The sequence below is a fragment of the Poecile atricapillus genome, chromosome Z (assembly GCF_030490865.1).
Source record: "Poecile atricapillus isolate bPoeAtr1 chromosome Z, bPoeAtr1.hap1, whole genome shotgun sequence".
In the NCBI taxonomy this organism is placed as follows: Eukaryota; Metazoa; Chordata; class Aves; order Passeriformes; family Paridae; genus Poecile; species Poecile atricapillus.
This window is the reverse complement of record NC_081289.1, coordinates 127,256,537-127,282,693: the sequence shown is the minus strand read 5'-3', so window position 1 is coordinate 127,282,693 and position 26,157 is coordinate 127,256,537. Positions and strand designations below refer to the sequence as shown.

The 26,157-nt window shown below is 37.2% G+C and overlaps 1 protein-coding gene across 4 annotated transcripts in view; it reads right to left on the bottom strand.

The window, feature by feature from the left end:
• PDE4D (phosphodiesterase 4D) overlaps positions 1 to 26,157 on the bottom strand; it is a 313,752-nt gene that overhangs the window by 20,656 nt on the left and 266,939 nt on the right. The gene's annotated exons all lie outside the window — the stretch shown is intronic.

Sequence of the window (26,157 nt, the reverse complement as noted above, 5' to 3'; positions counted from 1 at the left end):
CCCCCATTTTTTCCCCTATTTTACTTATTTCTCAAAGATTTAATTTGGGCCCAAGTGCACCCATACATAATTACTGCTTCAAAAATCCACATATTTACACAGCTCTGCACAATTACCTTATAATGAAATTTTAACTCTCACATGGCTCCCAAAAGCTCTTATTGCCAACCAGAGAAGTTGGTTACATCTATAAGCCAGCACTGTTTTACTTATCTAAGAAATACCCCTAAGTGCTTGAAACTTGGCTAGAATCCACAGTCTCATAATTTGGCGTCCTGGAAGTAACACTTTGCATGTTCCAAAAAAGTCAAACAGGACATAAAAACACCTTGTTCTTAAAGTAAATATTAAGAGTGATATTTTGAGTAAGAATTTTAAAAATCTGAATGCCATATACTTTCCAAATTCAAGAAAATAAGTCATTAAGATCAAAACTCCTGCTATTAATAAATATTTAAACTGTACATTTTAATTATGATATTGTGAGCTCAGCATGGGGAGGAAGCAGAGGTTTTCAGCTGGTCTACGTGTATATTGTATTCTTTCCCAAAAAGAAATATTTTCACACATCCCACTAGGCATTGTTAGGTTGGAAAAATGACACATACATCCCTCTGGAATACCACAGTCCTTGACTATAGCCTTAGAAAATCCCCCTGGAAACGAACTGGCTATAAAATGTCCATTAAGCTAATTATACAGTACTTCACTGCCAAATACTGATGCCAGAGCAATGGACCCATAAACTCTTTTCTAAGAAAAAGTCCTGAAAATATTTCCTTAAGCAGAATTTTTATAGTTTCATTTGTTTATATTTATTTTAGTTTCAGAAGGGGTTAGGGGGATGGGGGGGATTATAAGGTTCAGAGCCCTCAACAAATACAAGGAGAGTATTCAAATAATATCAAAAATATCCCTGAAGTGAAAAATAGTAGATGTGCACCTTTATCTCCTTTTATGAACCTTAGAAGTCTGTTGTAGCAAAAACTGTAATACATGAGAATAAAGGTACATACATTAATGATAATGAACCGAGAAAATTTTCCTAAACTGTGTTAACCGCCCAAGAAGGGGTTTGTAGTTTAGGTCTTTCTAGGTTGAAGCCCAATGTGTGCACATCTCTACATCTATATTACTGCTGTCAGCCTAGGATAAACATACATGGAGGGGTTTTTTCCGAAAAATAAGATACTTTTCTGATGTCAGCAAAGATACATAGAAAACACAGACAAACTTTTGGAGTAACCATGTTCCCAGATGGCAACCAGAGCCTTTCACACATTTTTGGGAAATTTTGAACATATATAAGAAAGAAACATCAACTCCCAAGATTCAAATAGAGTTGATTCATGGCCATGAACAAGTCTGGGCCGCATGCTTTATGTATATATAGGGGTTATTGTTTACACTTTAGAAGATTTTACAAATTTTGTGTGAAGTTCTTGACTCCATAACAAAGAGCTTAAGTAAAGAAGCAGCCAGCAGCTAGTGGTGTTGAAAGGAAGCACACAGAACCACTCTTGATGTTGACTCCCTTCACAGCTGGGTCTCTTCCATGCAGGCTTTTTGTTCCTGTAAAGAAACCTGCTGCATCCCAGGGTCTGTGAAGGGACTGCCTCCACCACAGCCTTTGGCAATACTAAAGGTGAAGCTAGAGCAAAAAAGCAGTCTGTGGACCAAAAAGCCCAGTCCTGCCTGGCTTTCAGTTAGAGCATTTATCAAGTTCCAAGTCCAGTGGAGGCTGGAATAAAAATGTTCAAGAGTGACAGGGGACTCTCATAGCACTGGCTCCCAAACCCACATGGCAAAGATCCCAGTTCCAGCCTTTCTGGCTGCCTCTTTTCTAGATAACATTTCTAAAAGCATACATGAATAGAATACATCCATATAACACACAATTAATACTTGGAACATTCAACTTACATACTTACATTTTTTTTCTGAAATATCTACCAATGCCATTTTTCAAATATGCTGGTATCCCAAAATTAATAAACTATATTATATTACTAGATTTAGAAAGCTTGTATTCTACAATAAAACAAAGAAGGAATTTTAAATAAGTCAGCTTTAACAAATTAACATAAGGGTTCTGTATGTACTGCTTATGGATGCAAAACTACCTTTGATTTTAGCAGCATTCTGGATACATGAACAGCAACCTTAACAGCTAAAGGTTTGGGTTGAAAGCCCATAGGTTTAATTAACATCAAGGCCAGACACTGTTTCTTATAATAACCTACAGAAAGGCAGATATCTCTAAAGCTGTCATTGTGATAGTGGTGCTCATTTTTTTCAAGAACAGATACTCAATACAAACCGAGGGTAAACATTCTAATTTTCCAAAATATAATCCATAGGGGATAAAGTACAGCCTGGAGCACACAGAAATATGTGTATAATGAAGGACAGAAACATAAACAATGTAATATCTGAGAATTAGATATTTCAATCCTCAAAATTACATAAATACATAATTGTTTTCAATGTCATAAAACACAGAACATCTTTGCTTCTTCCCCCTTTCTTTTGTCTCAAAAAGCACTGTGATAAAATTTTGCTCAAGCATGACTTAGCATGACTTAAAGTCACCCCAGGACATTTCTTAACTAAGATCACTGTCTGTAGACAGTATAGGAGACTCTCTATACAAAGGAAATTCTTTCCCCCTTTGTACTCAATTACAGCTACCATGGTCTCTGCTAAACTTCAATTTGAAAAAAGAAAAGTCTATCAATTCTAAAGGCTAAACAGTAAGAGTAAACTTTTCTCTTTTTTAAATTGGTGATTGAATTTTTGTGATTTAGCAAGGAGGAACATGACAGCAGCTGCCTAGAAATGCAGGAAATACTTTCTAGTAAATTACGATAAATTACTTTTAGCTGAAAAGCGAAGTAATTTCATCTCATTGTTTTGGTATACAAGAAAGAAATCTACCTAGCTAGCATAATGGGATGAAATTTCTTCACAAATGACTGATCAAAATCCTTGATAATATAGCGTAAAAATTCAGCATTATCTGAGAATACCCACAATTGGACATAATCAGGCTTTGCATTTCTATTTTAAAATACATACATCTATTGTAAAAGTAGGCATTAATAAAAAAAAGCATAAGAGATTCAATTGCACAAATATAATGCTTGTGTCATTTCTAGTAATTTAATTCAACACAAGCATTATTTACTTCAGGACAAATCAGTTTCTCTAAAGCAGAATGATTTGGCACACTTACTGTATGTCAAGCACAGGATGGTTTTTTTTTTTAACACACTTGATAACAATTATAAGAGTATAAAAGCAGCAGCATTTTTCTAATGCCCAAATATAATTTTTAGAGATAAACCAAGGCTCAGATGCGGTTTTCTATTAAGTGTTTTCAGTTCTGTGTGTTGACAGGCATACTGATTTAACTCCTTGATGCAAAACTTTTCCCTAAAAGAGATAAAGATTATTTAATTTCATTTTCTATCAGTATTGCCATTTCAATCTAGTTCACACTGCCCATGTAACAATATAGATCAGTATTAGAAGATGGCAATTTCTAATGTTTTAATCAATAAGCTGTCACACACACAGAGGCTACCAGAAATGCTCTTGAAACAGTGTTCATAATTTCACCTTTCTTCAGCTAATAAAACCAGTATGAGTCATGCATCCACCCATTATCCTCAGCTGTTTTACTCATGCTCTCTTCTATTGTATAGTATCTCTGTTTCAAGGTATTTGGAGATTTTAACCTTTTAGTGCTTAGAAATGCAGTTTTGTAGCAACCTTTGTTTTAATCAATAAGCTGTCACACACACAGAGGCTACCAAAAGTGCTCTTGGAGCAGTGTTCATAATTTCACCTTTCTTCAGCTAATAAAACCATTATGAGTCATGCATCCACCCATTATCCTCAGCTTTTTTACTCAAGCTGTCTTCTGTTGTATAGTATCTCTGTTTCAAGGTATTTGGAGTTTTTAACCTTTTAGTGGCTAGAAATGCAGTTTTGTAGCAACCTTTTTCTGAAAGAACACAAAACTGTTCTGAATTTCTTTGGCTTTAGACTTGGTCTAAACATGCACTGAAACAATATTATTTTAAAAGTCCCAGCACAGTCTCTAAGAACGACTATACTGTGCAGCTCATTCTTCTTGCTGAACAAAGGCTTGTTGTCTGATTTTTTACTTCAAATTATTCATACTCATATCACCCAAAAATCCTCATGCTATCCAGTGATCATGCAATCATGCACCATAAATCAAAGTTCTTAAAAGGTAAAACAAAATCCTACCTTTATGTAGCCCCAAGAAACTGAGAGTAAATAGTTTGCCTCAGGCATTTTTGATTTTGTCTATACTACCAATCTAAGCTAATCAGTTCTTTGCTATCTGACACTGCAAAAGACTTCCAAGAATAAAGATTACTTCTTTCCTCTCCTAATTCTTTTTGCTGGTCTTCAGGTTCTCAGCAACTGTGTGCTCAGAAGGCATACTGAAATGAAATCCAACCGTGTGGTCTTCCGATTGAATAAATGCCATTTGTGAAACTCCAAGCATTCAGAGGCAACGTTGAAGACACATATTGTACGAGCTGAAGAAATTTCTGAAGAGCTAGGGATATGCATATTTCCTGAACACCAGGATTTAATGAATAATGTATGTCAAGATGCTCAGCTGCTCAAAGACTTGCTCTATCAACAGCTACCAAATAAGGACCTGAAGAGGAAGCCACAGACAGTGGCAGCGATCCCTCCCATAGAGCCATACTAGCAGCCAATAGTGTGTCACCCTAAAAGATATAAATCCGCAGAGCTGGTGTCATGATGTATGGTAATTTCCCATTGGCTGATGCTGGGGACTCTCCTGGGCATGGGATATTTCTTTTTTCTTTTTTTTTTTTTCCCCCCCGACAGCAAATACCCTTTACTAATGGCATCCCTGCCTGCAGCATTCACATGCCATTCAAAAATAATTGGGCTAAGGTCTCGTCACTTCAGTAGCATTTACCAGTTTTCAATGGACACACCATCCAAGCAGTTAAAATTAGTATTGTGTGTATATACATCTCTATTGCCTAGTGAGTTTAATTTTTCATATGGAAGAAAAATATATTTTAAGGTTTTCTTTATGGGAAAAAACCCAACATAAATAGACGTATCTTGTTTCATAAGCAGTTTATGATGTATTTTAACAATGAAAATTTTTTGGATTTTATGCCATCTACATAAAAACCTGTTCTACCTCAGACTATTGGGCCAAGCTGCTACTTTCTAATGCTTTTTTATTTAAAGAGATAAAAGCAGTTACTATTATGCTAAAGCAAGGTATGTGTCTTACAATTCCCAGTAAATGTTAAGCTTCCAAGGAGATGTAAGAAGTGAGATAATAAGAGTCCTCAAATTCTCACTTTATTTATCCAACTTTTGCTTTTTCTGCCTCAGCAGATTATTATAATCAATTACAGCTATACATCATTGAAAAAAAGAAGGGATTAATTGAAAGTGGAGTGTGTCAGTGAGCTGACTCAAGCATTAAATAAAAGATCCCACCATCTGTCACTCAGAGAGCAAAACTTGAAAGGAGGAATACATTATGCCCACGGCAGGGGGGTTGGAACTAGATGATCTTTAAAGTCCCTTCCAGCTCAAGCCATTCTCTGGTTCTGTGATTATCTTTCTCCACCCTGTGCAAGGCACATGCACTACTGCAGCAAATTTCTAAGTCTTTGTTGCGTCAAAAGAGAGGGAGAGTTACCTTATATGACAATGGGCAAATGCCTAAGGACAAACTGAATGAGGTGCAGTGTTCAGTCTAATCCCAGACTGCTGATTCACTGGAAGATGCTGACCAAGAATGGTCATAAGAGAGGTTTTGGCTGAAGTAGTTAGCAACATTAAGTGCTTCAAAAAGAATTGAACCTGTAAAAATCAATAGGGCAAAATATGATACCAACAAATCCCTTACAGGAGAGAAATCTACAGCAATGTGACAACTGGATACAACCAACACATCATCAGTACTTAAAGTATTTTCAAGTGGAAGGCATACTGTTTGCCTTAAAATAGATAGTATAAGACATTTCTGACACATTTTAATATTCACAGTTATACTTGGTCTGGATCTATGAAGCTAGATGTGTATAAAACAATTAAGTGTTGAAAACAGACCTGGGGTTACTAGACACTCAGTAAGACCTTAAAGAAGTCTTAAAAAAGGTACTTGTAGAAATTATTTCTCCTGATTCTTCCTGCTCAGCTTTGTAACGCTGAATATAAAGCTTCTCTACATCTGTGTTTCTTTGTCTTCTGATCACCCACAAGAGAACACTGCTGCCACCTACCCAGCATCAACACAGAGCTGGAAATATGATGCCTTTCTTCAGAAGGCAATTTCAAGCATGACTTAGAAAATGGTAAAATAACTTTTGGCTACTTCAGGAATGAAGCATGTGGGTATCAAATTTTAGTTGCAATGGCTAACACGAGAAGACACAAGAAAGCCAGGTTTTAAATCTTTTCTCTTACTTTATTACCAAAGGCTGTTTCTTCATGAAATGTTAACAAGTCTTTCCAAAGAACTGTTCCCAAAAGAACTTGATTCAGATACAGAATACTTAAAATGGCTGGCATGTAAATTACACCAGCTGTTTGGTATGTATTAAAAAATCATTAAATTTTTTCCTCCCCACTAATGTATGAGACAAAGATACATCATAAGAATTACTGGGTTTCAGTTGGTTTAATTTATTGATTAACGGTGTTTATCAAGTTATTAGCTAGGTCATTTTGACATAAAAACAGGAAAAAACATTACCCTCCAATGTAAATATATGTTACATCAATTCACTGTGGCTGCATATTGGCTATACTGATAATAGGAAATTGCACCTGATACAGTAATACTGCTTATTACTGACTTGTATTATTTTTTCAAGAGTCATAGTCTCAACCTCATAAAATTAATGATTGTAAATGTATGCCTTATTAAATGTATTAAGAAATGTATTCATGGATGTATTAATAAATGTATGACTTCACTGATTTAGAAAGCATGCTCCCTGATTTTGGCTACATGCAGTATGAACTTAGATGTATGCACACATAGATGAGGATAGTCAGGAAATTCACACCAGCTCAGATTTACAGGAATGGTTTTGGCTGATTTTCCTCCTGAATTCCCAGGTTGCCATCAGTGCATAACTAGCTTCAGAGGAGGTTATGGTGGATAGATGTATGCATGGCAAATATCTGCCACTAACTAAATACCTAGTCTTTAGTGTATCTTTTCCTACTTGCTATTATGCATATTGTGTAGGAAAAAAAAACCCTTGCAAAATATTATTCATGTGGCAGAGCAAATCTTCTGTAATAAAAGAAAAACCTCAGTCTGTTTAATTTATTAGCCCACAGCTACTGCGGAGAATCATGACAATCAGAAAACACAGCACTCCAGACCTGATTCTCTAGCACCAAAGAAGCAATGGAAGGCAGCTGGAATTTCTTCAGACTAACTGAGCTGAAACCAACACACACTACAAAAAAGACATAGAGAAGGCCAGTGTTATCCTGGGAATGCAGGATATGCAGTAGGAAGAGCACTGACAGCAGGTCACAGGGGGTGATCCTGCCCCTCTACTCATCCCCTCACCTGGAGTGCTGTGTCTGGTTCTGGGCTCCTCAGGACAAGAGAACCATGGGACTCCTGGAACAAGTCCAGAAGAGGGAAACAGACATGATTTGGGGACTGGAGCATCTCGTTACAATGAAAGGCTGAGGGAGCTGGGCATGTTCAGCTTCAAGAAGAAAAGACTGAGAGGGGACCTCATCAACGTAAACAGTATTTGAAGGGAGGGTCTTAAGAGGATGAACCAGGCTCTTCTCAGTGGTGCCAAGCAATAGGACAAGAGACAATGGGCAGAAACTGATGCACAGAAAGTTCCCCCTGAACATGAAGAAGAACCTTACTATGTCGGTGACTGTGCACTGAAACAGACTGACAAGAGAGGCTGTGTAGTCTCCCTCACCAGACATATTCAAGTGCCATCTGGACTCAATCCCATGCAATGTGCTCCAGGATGGTTCTGCTTGAGCAAGAAGGTGGGACCCTCTGGGGTTACTTCCAACCTTATTCTCTGATTCCGTGATTCAGTTGCAGTACTTTCATGAACTGTCACATGGGAGACTTACCACCTTGGTCTTTCCTACTACTGATAAGTGATGGGTAATACAAAAATGTACTTAGCTTTGAGGAGGAACAGTGGTTTCAAATGCAACCCCTTGGATTGACTGTGAAGTTGCACTAAGAACATTTTCAGAGATGTCTGAGCATCAATTCTGAATACAAGTGTTCTGGATGTAGCGCATATTGTCCAGTAAGCAGCAAAAAGTAAAGCAAAGAGGCAGACATCTAAGCATATCACCAGTTTTGCTTTCAAGGTTTTATAAGAACAGATAGGCTAAAGAAATCCCATAAGCCGAATGAAGAGCCTGGGAAAACATGAAAAAATATGCCCCGTGGCAGGTGGTGAGAACTAGATAATCCTTAAGGTCCCTTCCAACCCAAACATTTCTATGTTTCTATGATTTTTAGACTGACCTTCACACACTAGCGAACAACAATAATCACCCATGTCAAATCCAGCTCCTTCTTGTAACAAATTTGGCACAGTTTTCACAGCACCAGCCAGCTCCACCTGTGAGCTGTGCTGGTATGTACACCACCAGAAAGTTTCACCACAAAATGGAGAGTCTACTCAGCGCTGGAAGACCACAGCACGAATGGTCATTGCATCCAGCAAGCAAGAGCATGTGGATGGACTCAGCCAAAACCCAGAGCCAGATAAGTAGAAGCAGCAGGACAGTCAAAGACAAGGAAACTATGCTTACTTTTTTCTTTAAAATCCTTTCAAAATTTTTCTTAAATTTCTTTGGTTGCTTAAATCAACCAGCCTCACCAAGATTCTCTGGGTTCTACATAAGACTCCCTGCCTAGGAGAGAAACTGTAGGATTTAAATAAAAAAGTATCAAACAAACTATTAGTAATTTTACAAATATGAATAGTTGTTTCAACTGCAGCAGCCAGCTGCCACACACTGAGACGCAGGGACAGCAGACAAACCTGGGTCTTATTTGCTGATATCAAAAAGAGATGAACTTCTGATGGCTGAAAACTGATGATGAATGTAAGTGGAACACATCTCCAGTTCTTTTAAAGGAGTCTCAGTTTTAAGTGTGCTAACTGTTGCACAATTATACTGCTTCAAAAACGTTTTCTTGGAAGCCTTCTGCAGGTCAAAATAACATTTGTTAAAAATTATGTAAAATGATACAGCATAGGCTATTCCATATCCTTTTTTTTTTGGAATATATCATTCTTATACATAAAATACGAGAATTTTATGTTGTTAGACTGAGATGACGATGTTCTTCTGATATATTTTAGGGGAAATATGTAGTAAAACCTAGGAGCTAAGGTTTAATTAAGACCTATGTTCCCTTATTTTAAATTAAAAAGAAAAAAAGAAGAAAAAGATTGATAAGTTCTGATAAAATACATTATTCGATGTTTGTATTTACTGCCCTCTAGTGATAATAAAAGCATTAGCTATGTCTATGTAGGAACATTAAGCTTTTCTTCAGATCATAAATGTCATAATGTGCTTCACTGATTTTCAACCATACCAGAGCAGGGTCTTTACAGGTATTGTCTACAGGTGCAGTATTTTCAATAGGGACTCATGAGCAATTGCATAGGCAACAGAAATGACACCCTATTTCAACTCTTATTTTAGGGACCACTGTGAATCCTTTATGACACAATATATACTAATCATTCTCTTGAAAGATTTCCACATAATGACAGAGTACATATGTATGTAATAGTCTCTAAAAAACACCCAACAGTAAATGGAGCTTAATTTCAACAAATATTAAGTTTTCTACAATATTCTGCTATGTATTTATTTTCTCCTGAATCTGATCCTATCAAAACTATGTAAATTAAAAAGAAGCTACTGTTAAAAGCTAAGATCAGAAAAAAGTTGACCAGAGTGTGACAACAGCTGCAGTTATGACAGCAGACTTGAGGAGAAAGCAGTAATGAATAGTTCAGGTGGTTATTGCTCTGACAGAATATTGGCAACTGACAGATCAATGACCCTAAAAATGCAAAATCATATGAAAATCTTATTTCTATTTTTATGTGTAGATGCACCCCACAAGTAAATAATCACCCCATAAGTATTTACCATAGCATACCCATGAAAGAAATTTATACCCACGTTACACATTTTTGCAGATAGATATAGCTAGGAAATGTTTAAAGAGGTGTAATATTTAATTCAGAGAGCTGCAATGGTACACTTATCCTAAGACTGATACAGCTATACCAGTACAAACTAAGCTTTATAGGGATTGCTATTTCATACAGAAAGCTGGCTTGCTATGTAACCTCAGTTTTTTACAGGTATTGCTGGATTAATCTTACTTCTCCTGTAACATGGCATTCTTATTTTAATGATGTGTTCCTACTGGAGACCTTGCCAAAGTAAAGCTTTAACAGTTCATCAGAAATACTGCTGAATGGTTGTAATTTCATGCTAAAAGAAACGAGTTTTTCATCCACCTTTGCACAGCTGTGGACAAAAATAAAAAAAATTTCCACAGACAAAAGCAGAGAATTGTAGAATATGAAGTGATTACTAACACTGCAACAAGCACAATACAGCTCTGATAAACGTGCCTTAGCAAATGCCCATAAATCACACACTGTAGATACCAACATTTTGAAAGCAAACTGCAAGTTGCTTCATGCAATTTTGTTGGTTCATGCTCCAGTTCTTATTAAACTATGACTGCAGTATTTCTTATTGAGGTGCATGTGATAGCATCATTGTTCCTTCAAGGAAGGTTGTTCACTAACCAATACTCATTTCAATGTGTCCTTCATACCTTACATTTGATTATTTATTTAGGTGCTATAAATATGCTCTACACCTATAGAGACTGACAAAATAATAAATATCTATTCATCTGGAACGAGAGAAACAACTAGTCTCATCCATTACACCCTTGTCTCATGCACACAGGGAAACAAAACAAAATTTCATGCTTGTTTTCCTGTGTAAGTGAGCATTCCAGCTGAATGCCTCTAGGTCAAATTATGTAAACCATCATAAAGCCCAAGTGGTTTCCAGTCCCACAGTCAGGTGTACTGTGAAGTTGGGTTTATGGGTCCACATGAGGGAGATGGAGACATGATAACATAACCAGGCTAAAGGCAGCTCTGTCATTTCCTGAATAGCATACTTATTACCTCTGTGGTTTAGATCCCTCTTACAAGAAGTCTCAATATTTGCATGAGGCAGCTTGTGGTATGTTTCCTTACTCCTTGCCTATTGATACCAGTGATTTGCCTCTCATCCTACACACAGACAAGGAGTGCCTTTTGGGCCTCTGCCTTCTGGCGTGGTGGTGACAGCTGGGTCCTGCTGCATTAGACCGCTCTGCTCCAGTGCCTGGTGCTCAGTTCATCAGCCATGGATGACTGCACACACAGGCAGGGCTTGGCAGCCTCAGACCAGGCCATGCTGGCCATGTGCTGATAGGACCAAGTGACGCACTCATGCCTGACGGTGAACACTCCTCACTGTCACAAGTCACCATGTCCCCTTTCGAGGTTCTTCCACAAATGCAGACCTGCAGCAACACTTTATCCTGAGAATGTTTTGCTCCTTCCCACTTCACAGCATAGGTTGTCGTGAGACAGAGGCATTAACTCAGAACCATTCTTGTGCTACGAGACTCACACCTTACCAGCTCAGAGTCCACGGGCTACAGCCAGAGGCCCTTCCAAATCCAGCCAGTTTTACACCAGGTTTTAGCTAAGAGACCTACAATTCACAAAACACCTACATCTATTAGTCTCCAAGACAATCATCACAACAATTGAAATTGTTTTGTAGGAGCCCTCTCACCTGCATGAATTTATTTTCTTTTTGTGAAACAAATCTAAAACCAAACCAAGCACCATATCTCAAGTCACGCATACTTATGAGTTTAAAATTACACATTTTTCTTTAAAATTGTAGGAAAGGATTTTATGTGATAAGCACCTGTTTAATCATCCCCCAGAAGTCCTTTTTCAATATTTTTGTATTATTCACAACTGACTGTTAAAATGCAGAAAAACTTTTATCCTAATATTTTTAGAATAAGTGTTGCTCCTGAGACACTTCAGTTTGACAAGAGATCCATATTTACCAGTAAACAGTTTGATAGTTCAATCAATATTTTCTTTTAAAATACTCAAATGTGGCTTGTATTTAGCAGCTTCCAGTATGTACTGTAACACCATACAGTAACCCTTTTTGCAAACACTGCTTTTACACATGGCTTATAATCAGTTAATATATTGTGCTTAACAATTATTAAATTTATAACATTAATAACAAATTAATTAATATACTTTAGCTTTGATAATTTAGTTCATTTATGAACTTACATAGCACTGAAAAGCCTTCAAGAAAATTTCATTTAAAATGAAAAACCTCTGTTTAATCAATGACAACCCATAAATGATCACTTCTTTTCTGAACATTAAACTAATGAATCTGGCCATTCATACAAAATTTGAAGTCAAAAGTAGATCAAAAAACAGGAAAGTAACATCTCATACTGAAAACTGATTAGGCACCAGGAAAAGAAATACATTACATTGAGATATATTCTCTGATGGACTTGCAATATGCATACAAAATACACAGATATTATTCAAGTAAAATATTATCTATTAATCTTTCATTATTATTAGGTACTTTAATGAGAAACAATGCATTTTTCATATTTCAGTCCTCTTAAATAGATACTCGTAAGTCTCTGTAAAAGTCATCCCTCATTTGAAAAACATCTTAAAAACAAGAAAAACTAATAAGGGCTAAACAGGTCATCATCTTTGGGTCATATTTTCATTTGTTAAAAAAAAACCAAAAACAACCTGGGAAACTTCATCTGGTTTTTTGCCCATTTACATACAATATTTGGAGAAGCTCTAAAAGCTCTGAGCAGCACATGAAGCACTGGAAAGACATCGTCAGATGCAGAAGGACATCAGCCTATCCAGTTACATGAGCACACATGCAGAAGCCCATTTTTGCCCTGACAAGGTTAGAAACGTTAAAAATGCTCATAGTTTGCCTCTAAATTAGCTTTCTCCAGTCTTCCAAAGAAGCTCCTGTGTAACAGCTGATTCTATCAGCTCTTTATCAAAGTGACAATGACAAATAAAACCAGCTTTGGGCTCCATTCCCAGCCTGATGAAATAAATCTAAAGACTCTCACTAGCTCCAGCTAGTTGAATTCACACAAAGTGTTCAAATGTCCTAGGCAACAGGAGTGATGCCCTGGTACATCAATCCTGTCCACCCCTGTCCAGCGCCATCTTTTATTCAATCTCCAAACCAGAGAAAAAAACCTGAAAGTGTGTAATAAGTGCAATTCATCTGCGCAGAACTGTAAAGTTACACAGGAGTTTATGTCTCATCTAAGGCAAATTCAAAATGAGAGGCAATATTTTATAATGTCAGTGAATATTTAAGTTATTTTTCATACTTCACAAGATTGATACACCTATATTATTAATTGCTGCTTAATTTGTACATGTACATATATACAAATCATAATCCTAGCTTTTGAAAACAAAACGTTTCTCATTTTTAGACTATTTTCTCTGTTCATTAGGTGCTGAGAATTCTCAATATTACCCAGTCCAGTGTAAGCACATCACATACTTTTCATTACTAAAATGAAGATTTACCTTGCCTATTGTCTAATGCACCATTATATTAGTAATCTCATATCAAAATATTAGTATCACTTGCTAATACAAATTAAAATATTAGTATAAGTTGCTAATACCAATTAATCAAATTCCAGGTCTTGATTAGAAAATCTTCTAAGAGAAAAAGGACTATGAAGGAAAGCCAAGCTCTTTGTCTAAGTCTGAAAGCAGATTTCTCAAAAACCCCTGGTAGTTAAGAAGTACAAGTCAAAATGGGTCTTATCCATTCCAGCACTGCCACCTATGAGCCCATCAGCAATAATCAGCAGACACAGGTAAGTGTGACTCTCACCATTTAACAAAATTATGTGCAACACCAAAGATAAGACTTCAGTGCTGGGCAGGATGTGGGGGTGAAAAGAGGCACTGGGGAACAGAAAGATTTGTATACAGCATGCTATTTCACAATAACCAAGACACAGGAGGAAGAAAAGAAAGAAAGAAAAGAAAGAAAGAAAAGAAGGAAAGAAAAGAAAGGAAGGGAGGGAGGGAAGGAAAGGAGGGAAGGAAGGAGGGAAGGGAGGAGGGAAGGGAGGGAGGGAGGGAGGGAGGGAGGGAGGGAGGGAGGGAGGGAGGGAGGGAGGGAGGGAGGGAGGGAGGGAGGGAGGGAGGGAGGGAGGGAGGGAGGGAGGGAGGGAGGGAGGGAGGGAGGGAGGGAGGGAGGGAGGGAGGGAGGGAGGGAGGGAGGGAGGGAGGGAGAGAGGGAGAGAGGGAGAGAGGGAGAGAGGGAGAGAGGGAGAGAGGGAGAGAGGGAGAGAGGGAGAGAGGGAGAGAGGGAGAGAGGGAGAGAGGGAGAGAGGGAGAGAGGGAGAGAGGGAGAGAGGGAGAGAGGGAGAGAAAGAAAGAAAGAAAGAAAGAAAGAAAGAAAGAAAGAAAGAAAGAAAGAAAGAAAGAAAGAAAGAAAGAAAGAAAGAAAGAAAGAAAGAAAGAAAGAAAGAAAGAAAGAAAGAAAGAAAGAAAGAAAGAAAGAAAGAAAGAAAGAAAGAAAGAAAGAAAGAAAGAAAGAAAGAAAGAAAGAAAGAAAGAAAGAAAGAAAGAAAGAAAGAAAGAAAGAAAGAAAGAAAGAAGAAAAAAAGAAAAAAGAAAAAGAAAGAAAAAGAACTCTTCCCTCAAGAGTAATTAAGGCACGGTTTCATACATAGCCACACTATTGAAATGACAGTTTGTAATAAGATTTAAAACTCACCATCTGTCCTCTCATTCTGCCTCTGATCAGTAAGGCAGCTTTAGTTTTCTACAACTGGGACATTTTTCAAGCTCTGATAACAATTTCAAGAACAAACCAAAACTGCCTATGTACATCAGCATACTTTTATTTATATATTTGTCTACACAATCTAAAAGACACATGAGCACAAGAATAGTATCTAGCTGAAAAGACAAAACACCACAACATAGTTATCAAACTCTTTTTCTTCCTGCAGATTTATTTTATCCCAAGAGCAGTTTTATTTTGTATTATCATTGCTATAACCTATCTATCTTTCACAGGCCTAAGGAAAAAAAAGATCAATTTTCAGATGTATATTCCTCACCACACAAAAAAAAGAATAAAAATTTTTAGCCTCCAAATGCCAAGGTTTGTTTTTCGCACAAATTATTAGAGTACTTTATCATCTTGTATTTAAAATTTAGTTGTTGCATTTTTAAAATAGATGTATGTTCTGAAAGCTGTGCTAGAAATGCCAGGCTCTGATTAAATATAAAAAACTTCTTCATCCTGAAACCTTGTCAGCAACAATCAAAAAGAGATGCAGAAAATCCATCTGAGATAGAAAATGTGCATCAGTTTTTATTGAAGGTAAGAAAGGGAGATAAAAACTACCAAATTCTGAAATGCAGTCTTACCTGGGTCCAATATTCAGGCACTCAAAACTCTGGCCATGCTTCAGAGTACAGCAAAAATATAGTAATTTTACTGAGAAATCAGAGTGCTGGGCTTTAAAGTTTATGTAGCCAAACAGATATTCAGTGATTTGCCAAAAACTTCCTCACATTAACACATGCTTATAGGTTTTACAGCTAAAACTTTCATTGCAAGCAAACAACAATTAATTTAAAGGCACTCTTACAGATTTCATTTTTTTGTTTTGTTTTTTAAGCCGTTGTCTTGCAAGCAGTGTATAGCAGAAAAACTCTGGCATGTACACACAGAATAGCTTTGTAAAAGCATCAAGGACACTTTCTGGCTTCTTGCTGAGACACAATAGCCTACATTTACTACAAAATGGCACCCTCATCTCTGCTTGTTGCTTTGGCCACAGCATAGGTCAGGCTTGCACTTTTTCCCCTGGACCTGTTTGTTTAGGAAAGGCCCAGGCGCTTCCTATCATGGTGCCTGGATCAGCAGGGCGAGCATTCACAGCAGCAGCAGTAGCAGGAGCCGGCACCCTCTGCCGAGGAGATCAGCAAGCAGCAGAGGGCAGAAATGCAGAGGAATCCGAGCACTCTCCCTGCAACACCAAACACAAGGTCTGCTTCGACACATGTTGCATCGCATGCAAGAAATGCATCTGGATTAGGCTGCAGAAGTAGTTTTAAGCTCCAGTTCTGTGTGGCAGCAGAAGCTGAACAGGGGTGAGTTAAGGGTAAGAAGGAAGAATCCCAGATAACTACAGGTTTAGAAAGCGAAATAAACAGTGTGTTTTGCAAGGTCTCTAGTACCTGTGTGTCCCCCTGGTTCTGAGATACTGCTATTGGACCTCAAAGAAGTGAGCAGTTTAATTCAAATAACAAGAGTAAAGAAACATCCCTACAAACATGCTCATAATTAACCTTCAAATGCAATTATTTTATGTCGTGTTTCATTCACCCCAGCTACCAAACTGAAAACATTGTTTCATGTGTACTTTTACAGGAGGTCCCTTTGTGCATGGGGAAAGCACAGCCAAAACCAAAGTGTTGGAGACGCTCATGCTACCCATCTTTTTTAAGGTATCAGGATGTCCCCATTGTATAGGACATAACAAAGTCACCTCTGCCACTCTTGTGGCCACAAAGCCTACTAGTAACAGCCAAGCATCACACTACTGTTGACATACCAACACCACCAACCACCTGTAAAGCCAGCAGCAGGACATTTCCATAATCATTTGCAGAAGCACAAAGCAACTTTAATTTTTTTTTTTAATTTATAAAATCTTCAAAAATACAAATTCAAATGTTCCTTGTATTTGTCATTACTTATCATGGTGACAATAAAGTTTGGCAAACACATCAACTACTCAAAACATTATTACGTGTGTAAAAAAAGTCAGCTTTCTAGTCTGTCTTGGAAATTTTTCATTAAAACACTTAAAGATGCTCAGGTTCACAATGTCTATCCAGCAGCTTGCTTTTTATTTGTCTCTCTTCCATAGACTCTTTTTTACTCTATTAGTGAAAGAGCACTATCCTGCTATTTCTTTTTTTCTTACAGTAAGCTCTACTGTGCCTTCTACTCATTGGAGTTGCACTACTTTTTCCAAGTCCCAGGGGTGAAGTTTTTAGAAATACTGCTGAAGAGTATAAACTAAATGAAACCTAGGATGATTATCCTTTTTTCTGACCAGCTTTGAAAAAAATCAGCTGTTTCCTTGTGCTAGCAAGTACACATGAATCACATCCTCACTTTCTAAAAATTGCTCTTCATTTCGATGATCCTCTGAAGCACCAAAGGGGGCGGGGGGCAATATATAATGAAAAGTCATTGTTCCTACATAAAATAACCCTTCTGTTTATATTTTACAGTGCTCAGTATAAATCACTACATTGGGAAAGAGTAGGAAAAAATATCTGACACCTTCATATCTAGTCCCTGTAACTGGTGTAGGGGTTCTGAATCTATTAATGGGTATCAGTATAGAAAAAGAGAACCGTATTTTATTATAAAATTCAAACTACCCAGTTTGAAGTCCTCTTCTTAGAATTTATTTATGGTAAGTAAATCATCATTATTGCGACTCATTTTACTCTTGGTCATTAGGAAAAGACATCTCTGCTATAACTGCTAATTCTGATCACAAAAAATCATGTTTATGAAAATATTGGTATGTCAGATAGCAGTGTGAAGTTGTCTGTAACCCTGGGTAAAACAACTGCTTTAAGGCTCTACAGTGAACCTTGAACACAAATCAGATAGCCTGGTTTAAATACATTAGTGCTTGCTTTTACAGGTCCTCTAAATCATGTGAACAAATTCAATTAAAAGCCACACATCTTTACATGCATCAAAAAATACTCCTGGACATACATCTCTGAGGAATGTGACTGATGTAGTGGAATGGTTAGGAGATTGCAGTTAACCATATGTATTTCCTGTAAGGCTTGGCTGTTTATTCCAGAACAAAATTAACATTGACTTCATTTTGCATAAACCAGCAGCCTTACTGCAGTTCTGAGTGGAAGGTTTAGTTGATGGTATTGTCTTGCTGTGGGATCTTATACAAGTATTCAAGCAGTTCATTTTCATCAGCTGGCCATATATTAATGGACTACAACTTAATAAAAGCAGCAGGCTGTTTAAATTTTGTTTCTAGAGAATCAGAAACAAAATTAGCTTGGTTCAGTGTTGCTCCACTGCTGGTGACTGGAGGTGGTACTATAGTCTGTGCAGCTCCTTTCCAACACCTGGAGCAGGCAAACAGAGAGAACAACAGGCAGAACCTGGACTTGCCCTAGCACAGCAGTGTCCCCCTGGACTGAAGACCCAGATGAAGTGGTGGTCCCTTGTCACAGCACATCATGCCCACCAGGCACATAACAGGGCAGTCACAGGGCAGGTTCACCTCTGACCTGCTCACTTTCCATCACGCCTTAGCTTGCCTAGATTCATCTTTGAAACTCACACAGGGACCAGTTGTGAATTAACCAGAACAAATTTCTACTGAGATAAGCTTTATTAAAAAACACCCAAAAGCAAACAAACAAGCAAAAAAAATCACAGACCAGGAAATACCCATCTACAACATACTTAATCCTGTGGTGAGTCTCCTAAAAATGTGAAGTTTTAGCAGTTGATACAAAAACCCCTACTAATACAACTGAAACAGGAGAACAGTTTCTTAGTACAGTGTCTTTATGAGACAAAGTTTGAAGTGGCATTTCAGCAAGTACCACATTTGTTGTACCAAAACTTCACATAATAGAACCTGCCTCTAACTGGAAGCACAAAATTGATTTAAAAAAAAAAAATTCAAAATGGCCACTGCTTTCCTAAATTCTTCATATTTTACAGTCTAGCATTGACTAAAGCAGCATGCTACCAGAAATACAATGACAGCATTCTTGGCTCTAAATACTGTCACGAGGAGCCACAAGTATTTAGATACTTTTCACACCTTTCAGTTTTCATGAATACCACCTTATTACTAAGGAAGATATTAAATACTCATACTCATGATGAACCTTTCCAAGTAAGTTTTGTAAAAATTTGTAAATGACAAAAAAAGGCACGATGATATCTGCATTTTAACTAAATAATTCAACTCCTGGAAAAATTTAATAATTTTAAAATCTGTTATTATGGTGGTTGAAAAAAATGTTGTTTTCCCACATAAAACCCTAGTTATTCACTCTGTAACATTTCTTCTGTATTCTTCTGTCCCATTATGCTAAAGGAAAGAATCTTTCATACTGCAGTATTTTCTATCATTAAAGTGGCTACAAAAAAGGTCTGTTTGCAAGTTGGCATGGATCATTTGTTTATATTTATGGAAAAAATTATCAAGTTACTAGGGACTGGGAAGCTCTTCCATCTTAGAAGCAGATAAAAAGCAGAAAACTGTTATAATATAGCAACCCTCAGAGAGGCATAATGCCTCTTTTACACATCTCTTACACCCAAGACCTTTCAAAAAGCAGCAAATGAGAGATGCAAAAACTTATTTTTCCTCTAAAATTTAATATGCAAACTGAATCTGTGAGATTAAGAGTTCCTATCTTACTTTTGAGCCTTGAAATACCAGTGTTCTTTCTATCAACTGTTATGTCTATGAACTCTAGGCTCCTTTCCACCGGTGCAGAACTGGATAGTCTGTGCATGACAATTCTTTTTGAGAAGAGTCCCAAAATAAGTGGAAGGGGTTGACCCCACCACAGATTTAAGATGTTTTGAAATCACAACTGCCTGCTTGTCATGCCCCAAGGAGGCCAGTGATTGCCACCTCGTATGCACACAAGGAGTAAGGGCAACTTACAGCTCCGTTGCCTTGAGCCTCACTCACCACATTTACTTCACTGTCCTAGCAGAAAAACTGTGTTTTGGGATTTTTCTCATTTGGCAGCAACCCCACAGCCCCTATGCAAGCAGCAGGACTTGTACAGAAGAGATTCAGCCACAGCTGAAGTGGCACCATGACTCCATCCACTTGTTTCTGAGAAGATGGAGGTGTCCATAAATGATAAGGAGGGGCTGGTGCAAACCATCTGCAGGAAAGCAAGTTTCACCCTTTATCTTGCTGCAGCACATCGTTGTACTTCATGTATAGCATGGGAAGTGCTATCTCCTTTTATCTTTTTATATATACGTATATGTACACCTCACTCATCACTGCAGTTATGCAAGGGTAAGTCTGCTGCTCTCCAGAAGCATGAGTAGTCTTACATGACAGCAAGTAAAACTGTGTACAGGGAACTATACTCAAGCCCAGAGGTGGCTTCAGTGAATGGAAAGTGAGCAGTCTTCCTAGAAAACTAGTCCTTCCTTACCTCCACAATACTTTTGCCCTTTCCTTTTGCTATAAAGGACAACAAAACTGGGGAAGCCATACAAGTATGCATTAATTAAAATTCAGGCTTGCCACTTATCAGTATACCTTTACTTTGTCACTGTACAAACTGAAATTTTTAATGAATAAAAAATTTCCCAAACTGCACTGAACAAGCAGTTTCTTGCTAACAGCAGCCCCTTAATCACAATCTTTATCACAAGCAGCACTCTAAAGAGTTAACCAAATCCTCAGATTTTCTTTGAGAGATTTGAGAATTTAAGACTAATTTGAGAATTTAAGAATTTTAAGAATTAAACTATCCTGTCAGTCAGTCAAAGGCAGTGGCTTTGCAAGACATTATATAAGAGAACTGTCACATAACAAGCCCTATATTTACTCATCAAAACAAAAAATTTCTTTTCTACTTCTATGTTTCCAGTACTTATTTTTTATGTACAGTAGCTAACCCAAGTGAATCCTCTTAAGTTGATATGACATATTATCTTGTCCCTTAACTGGAAACAGGTCACTCTAACCAGTGGCAGTGACAGAGGAGACAATTTTACTCTGGCTGAGCTTCTACATTTGGGAAAACCATTGCAAAAGAATTATGGTTTTACATACAAAAGGTAATTTCTGAAGAGAAGCTCCTTACTGTGCCATGAACCCAACCCTAAAGCTGGAAGCAAGAACACAAAAAAGACAACACTAAAATCTAGTCTGTTAACAAAAGACTGAGTCATGTTGATTAGTTCTAGACACAGCCTATCTAGGACTATACAAAAGTACTGGCCACCACAGCACTTAAGCTTTTTCACAGAACAAGACAAAGATAAAACAGATGAATTGACTAAATCAGAAGTCAGTCTGTCATCAGCTCCATTTATTCTGGGCCTGGGTAAACTCAGAGAGCTACTGTCAGCCTGGGGTAACACAATAATGCTTTTCCATTTAGTGGGGGCTTTTGTGAAGAGCTGCCAAGGGGCTCTGTCCCTGCTTTTTTCACCCCAGAGAGGGTCATGCTGGAATGCTGGCAGCAGGGCTTTCCTGGGAAAACACAGTGAAGGTAACACAGGACCTCTGTTTGAAGCTGTTTAGGGTTTACACATGGTCCATTATTTCACCTGTGTAATAAATTTAGCCTCACTCTTTCCCCAGTTATTATGTTAGTCAACTCCCCGTTCCCTGTGTGAGCTTTTTAGTGCTGAAAAGATGAAAGGAAAAATACTTTCTAGCAGCAAGAAAATGTGATTACAAACCAACACAAATTAGCAGAAGAGGAAATGTTAAAAAAAAATAAAACAACTGAACAGATTTCAAGTTGCTTTCAAGCATCATTTTGGTTTACATTAAATATTTACACATAATTTTTTTTTAAAATAAAGTATCATTAAGATTATTGTTTGACTGTACATAGTGGGTAACAAGTACAGGAGTAAAAATATAAGCCATATGTTACATTAGGGTAGTCTTTGGATGTTAGCTGTTGATAAAATTGGTACTTTGGGTATTTTCGAATCACTGACAAAAATCTCAAAATTTTTTTAGAAAGTAACTAGCACTAGTAACTGCCTGTAAATAGACTTCTACTCTAATCTGTAAGCACTTGCATATACTGGTATACAAGCTGGACAATTATAAGAAATTTCATACTGAAAAAGTAAATTTGTAGTTAACATAGTCCAACTAAATGAAATAAAAAATTTCTTGGCTGTGATATCTGAAAGAGATTCCTGGAGAAGGGTATTCACTTGCACTTGTAGTGGGAAAGAAGTACCATATGAATAATATCTAATAAACTCTTGCTCTTTACCAGTTATTAACAAATCCTGCAAAAAACATCATCCACTACAGCTGACAGAAAAATGACTCCATTTGAAACTTTTCCCATGTCTAAGTCCAGAAAATTAGACACATAAGAGCACCAAACAAGACATGCTTGCAAAATCACAATTACAGAAGTGAAAATACACTTTTGCAAACAAGTTTCATTACATATACTCCTTCATGTTTGACTAGTCTACAAATAACGCTGTCTAACAGACAGCAGTTGCTATACCTTTATTACTGGAATTTTTAATTTGGGTATTGTCTATTGCAGAATAACTCTCAGAGCTGTAAACTAGGTAGTACTAAACTGCATGCTGAGAGAACACAGTTCTCCTCCCAGAGAATCTAGAATCTATTAAATTTTGCTTTAATCTTATTTAGCAGGAAAAAGAAAAAGAATAGGGTACTACTCATTAAAAAAAAAAAAAAAACTATTAAAAAGAAAAAAAGCAAAAAAATAATCACTCTGCAACTTGGAAATTTTAAAATACAATTTGCTTGTATAGGTACATCAAAGTGCAGCTCTATTGAAAGTTGGAAATCACAATCAACAAGCTAGTAGCCTCCTAAACCTGAAATTTTTCAGGAGATATTACTCACAATTCAGTATAGCAAAAATTGATATGGGTTAGGATCTGTGGAAATCTGAATAGTTAAGTAGTGACATTTAATTATGCTTTGGGATCCTATCTTCAATGATACAGATTTGTAAACTATTTCCTAAAATTATTTTTATCTGTTCAAGAAAGCATTACTCAGAAAAACACAACAACACTACAGTCCACTGACATGAGACAACATTAAGAGTACATGATTCAGAAAACCAGAAACAGTTGTCCAAAAATGACAGACATTTTAGTCAATTTTCAAAATTTAAGGTGCTTCTTATAAATTTGTTTTGGAGATGGTCAAAACTTTAAAGGGTTTCTAGAGGAGAAGAGGATGACAAACTTTCTGCACTTTTAAAAAGCTGGTTTTCTCTTGCTAGTACCCAATTTCAGAAGCTAGCAATTTAAGAAAACACCAAGTACTGTAAGATTCATAACAACACAATAACAAGTGGCAATACAACTACATAATATGTCCTTTCAAAATCACATTGATTTACAAACTATGCCTGTGTGCACCAGAAATCTGTTACTTCACATGCAATGGCTGCAGGCATCTGGAAATCTTTTTATCACAGGTATGGCTGGGAAATGGGAAATAATCTGGAGATTACAGTCATACTGATGCAATGTAGGCAGCCAAGCATCGCAGCAGGCTACCTACAGAACAGACCTACCGACTGTTTGCAAAGTTTTTGGGTTACTCTTAGTCTCACTACATGCTGGGGCTCATCCAGAGGTTGTGGATAGCACCCTGTCACTACTGCCTAAATCAATTTTAAGCTGGGAGAAGTACATCCTCTTATTTTTCTGCGTCATTCCACTTTCTGTCATCCAAAGCTATGGGCTGGCACGTCACAGACTACTGCTAATTGAGTATGAGGGGCATCTAAACAAAATAAATATCCCTGGATTGGGATATGCTAATGCTAGTACTATGCAAGCATTACAAGAGTAAAGGGATTCCAAATAGATGAAGCCAACAGTTTAGACTGTCTGCTCACTGCACAGAGAGGGACTGCAAATAAGACTCACTCCCTGGATTACTCCAAGCATTCAGTGCACGAAATACTGCTCCCACTCTGGCTTTTTCCTCTACTATGGCAGCATTTCCACTGTGGGCAAAAGTTCTTACCTGGTGCAGAGTTCAATTCTTATGCCACCTCTTATGTCTTGCATGTGATCACATAAATAAGGAAAACTAATACTGATGAAAATGTTATTGCATACAAAATAAAGAGGAGAGAAATAAGTAAGGGAAGTAGCTGAAAGTCCAGGGGGAAAAAAACACCACACCAACAATCAGTCAGTCTTGTGGGCTGTTTCTTTGAGAAACCCAGACAAAAAGAAAGAGATAAACAGTGACAAACTATGTTCTTCTGTACCATCAACGTTCCTTTTCCCGAATTTCTCATCTGATCTTACAGGACCTTCTCTTCAGATAGAGAACAGAGTACTCTGGCATGTTCACTTTTGTACTGAAGTCTATGTTCTCAGCTTTCTCAAAGCTTTTTCAAAGCTTTTCTACTTCAGTTTCTCAATAAGGTAGTACAATAAATACTATCATTTACCTATATGCCTCACTGAGAGGTCAAAGTTTGCAGTTATATTACAATAGGAGGTATGCATAAATGGGTATGTTTCAGTAATCAGAACTGAATCAGAACTGAAATTATTCTTTAGAACAACTTGCTGTACCCCTGAAACTAAAATACTCCTGCACTAATTTTTCTCAGCTATTGTATGAGCTTGCTGGTTTATATTCAAGATTGTTCACATGCACAGATTTACACTTTGTTGTTGTTTTTGTTTGTCTGTTTGTTTTTAAATACCTTACCAACCAAGACAAAAATCTCCCAAACGAGCACTGAAAGATGACACAAATTTGTATACAAGGATTTAGATTTCCAAAAAGAGAGTGAAAATGCTTACTTATTCAAACAACTGCAAACAAAACATAGTATCAAACTCAGTAACACCTCTGAGTCTAATTACAGATGCAAATAAAATTTTATTTTTAAAATGTCCTCTTTTTGTGAAAATCATATTTTGGCAATATGTTTGGCAAAACTTAAAAAACATTGATTTGCAGTTAATTTTACTTATTCTAGCAACAGCTTGCCCTCACTTTGCATCAAATACACAGCATATTTATTACCTATTATTATCTTTTATAGGGAGTTCAGAAATGAATGCTTGAAGAAAATGCAGCATTTTGTGAAAGAATGGTTATACAGACACCACAAGTCAGGAAATCAACAGGTGTTCAAACTTGTCAGCCAAGAATGACCAGGCTGCATGTGCCGGTGGGATCTCACTCCCTTTGGAAACAAAAGTCTCAGACTCATATAGTGCTGAAACAGCCGAGGAAACTCTTCACTTTTTAACTTACCGATGCATGCACAATAGGTACCGAGTAACAAGATCTCTCAGCTACAATAAAAACTGAAAACGCAGTTCTGAGAATATCATAATGCCAGGCAGGTAACCCTTAAAACAGAGATCAAATTGGTGCTAAGAGTCTCCAAAGTCAAGAAAAGCATGGGGAATATTACGTTGTGGGATTAAACTGCACAAGTTTAAGAATACTTCATATCTGACATGCAAGCACACTTCAACAGGAACTTAAAAACAGTCAATAAACAAAGAGTAGATACTTAATAAGAGAATTCAAAGCAAGACAGTAGAATGCTAAGAAGGCATAAACTGAGTCAAAACAATTATTTTCCAACTTAAAATATTAATTACAACTGAAATGGTTAAAAGACGCTAAAATGCCATCAGCTGCTTTTGCAGACATAAGAGTAGGAAAACTAACCTGTTTGATTAAAGCTTTTTTCTCATTCCTAATTGTACATGTTGCTGTTCAAGTACACATTTGATGAAAAACATAAAAATAAATTTTGAAGTCACACAGCACTTTTATTAATTCACCTTAAAATAACTATTCCAGAAATGTACCTGCATATTCCTTGCAAATCAAAATCAGGAAAGAAAGTTTACTTATGAATGAAGGACATGGAGACTTAATCTCAAATTGCAAAACCAAAGCACATACAGACCATAGCAGATCCTGGCACAGAGCTCCCAGATAATGCAAATCCTCAGCTTCCAGGATGCGAAGGAAGTGTGCACTCTGTTGCAGAAGCACACCTCTGGATGTAGGTGTCTATTGTGATGGCACTTTGGCTGAGAGCGTGTTCTTTC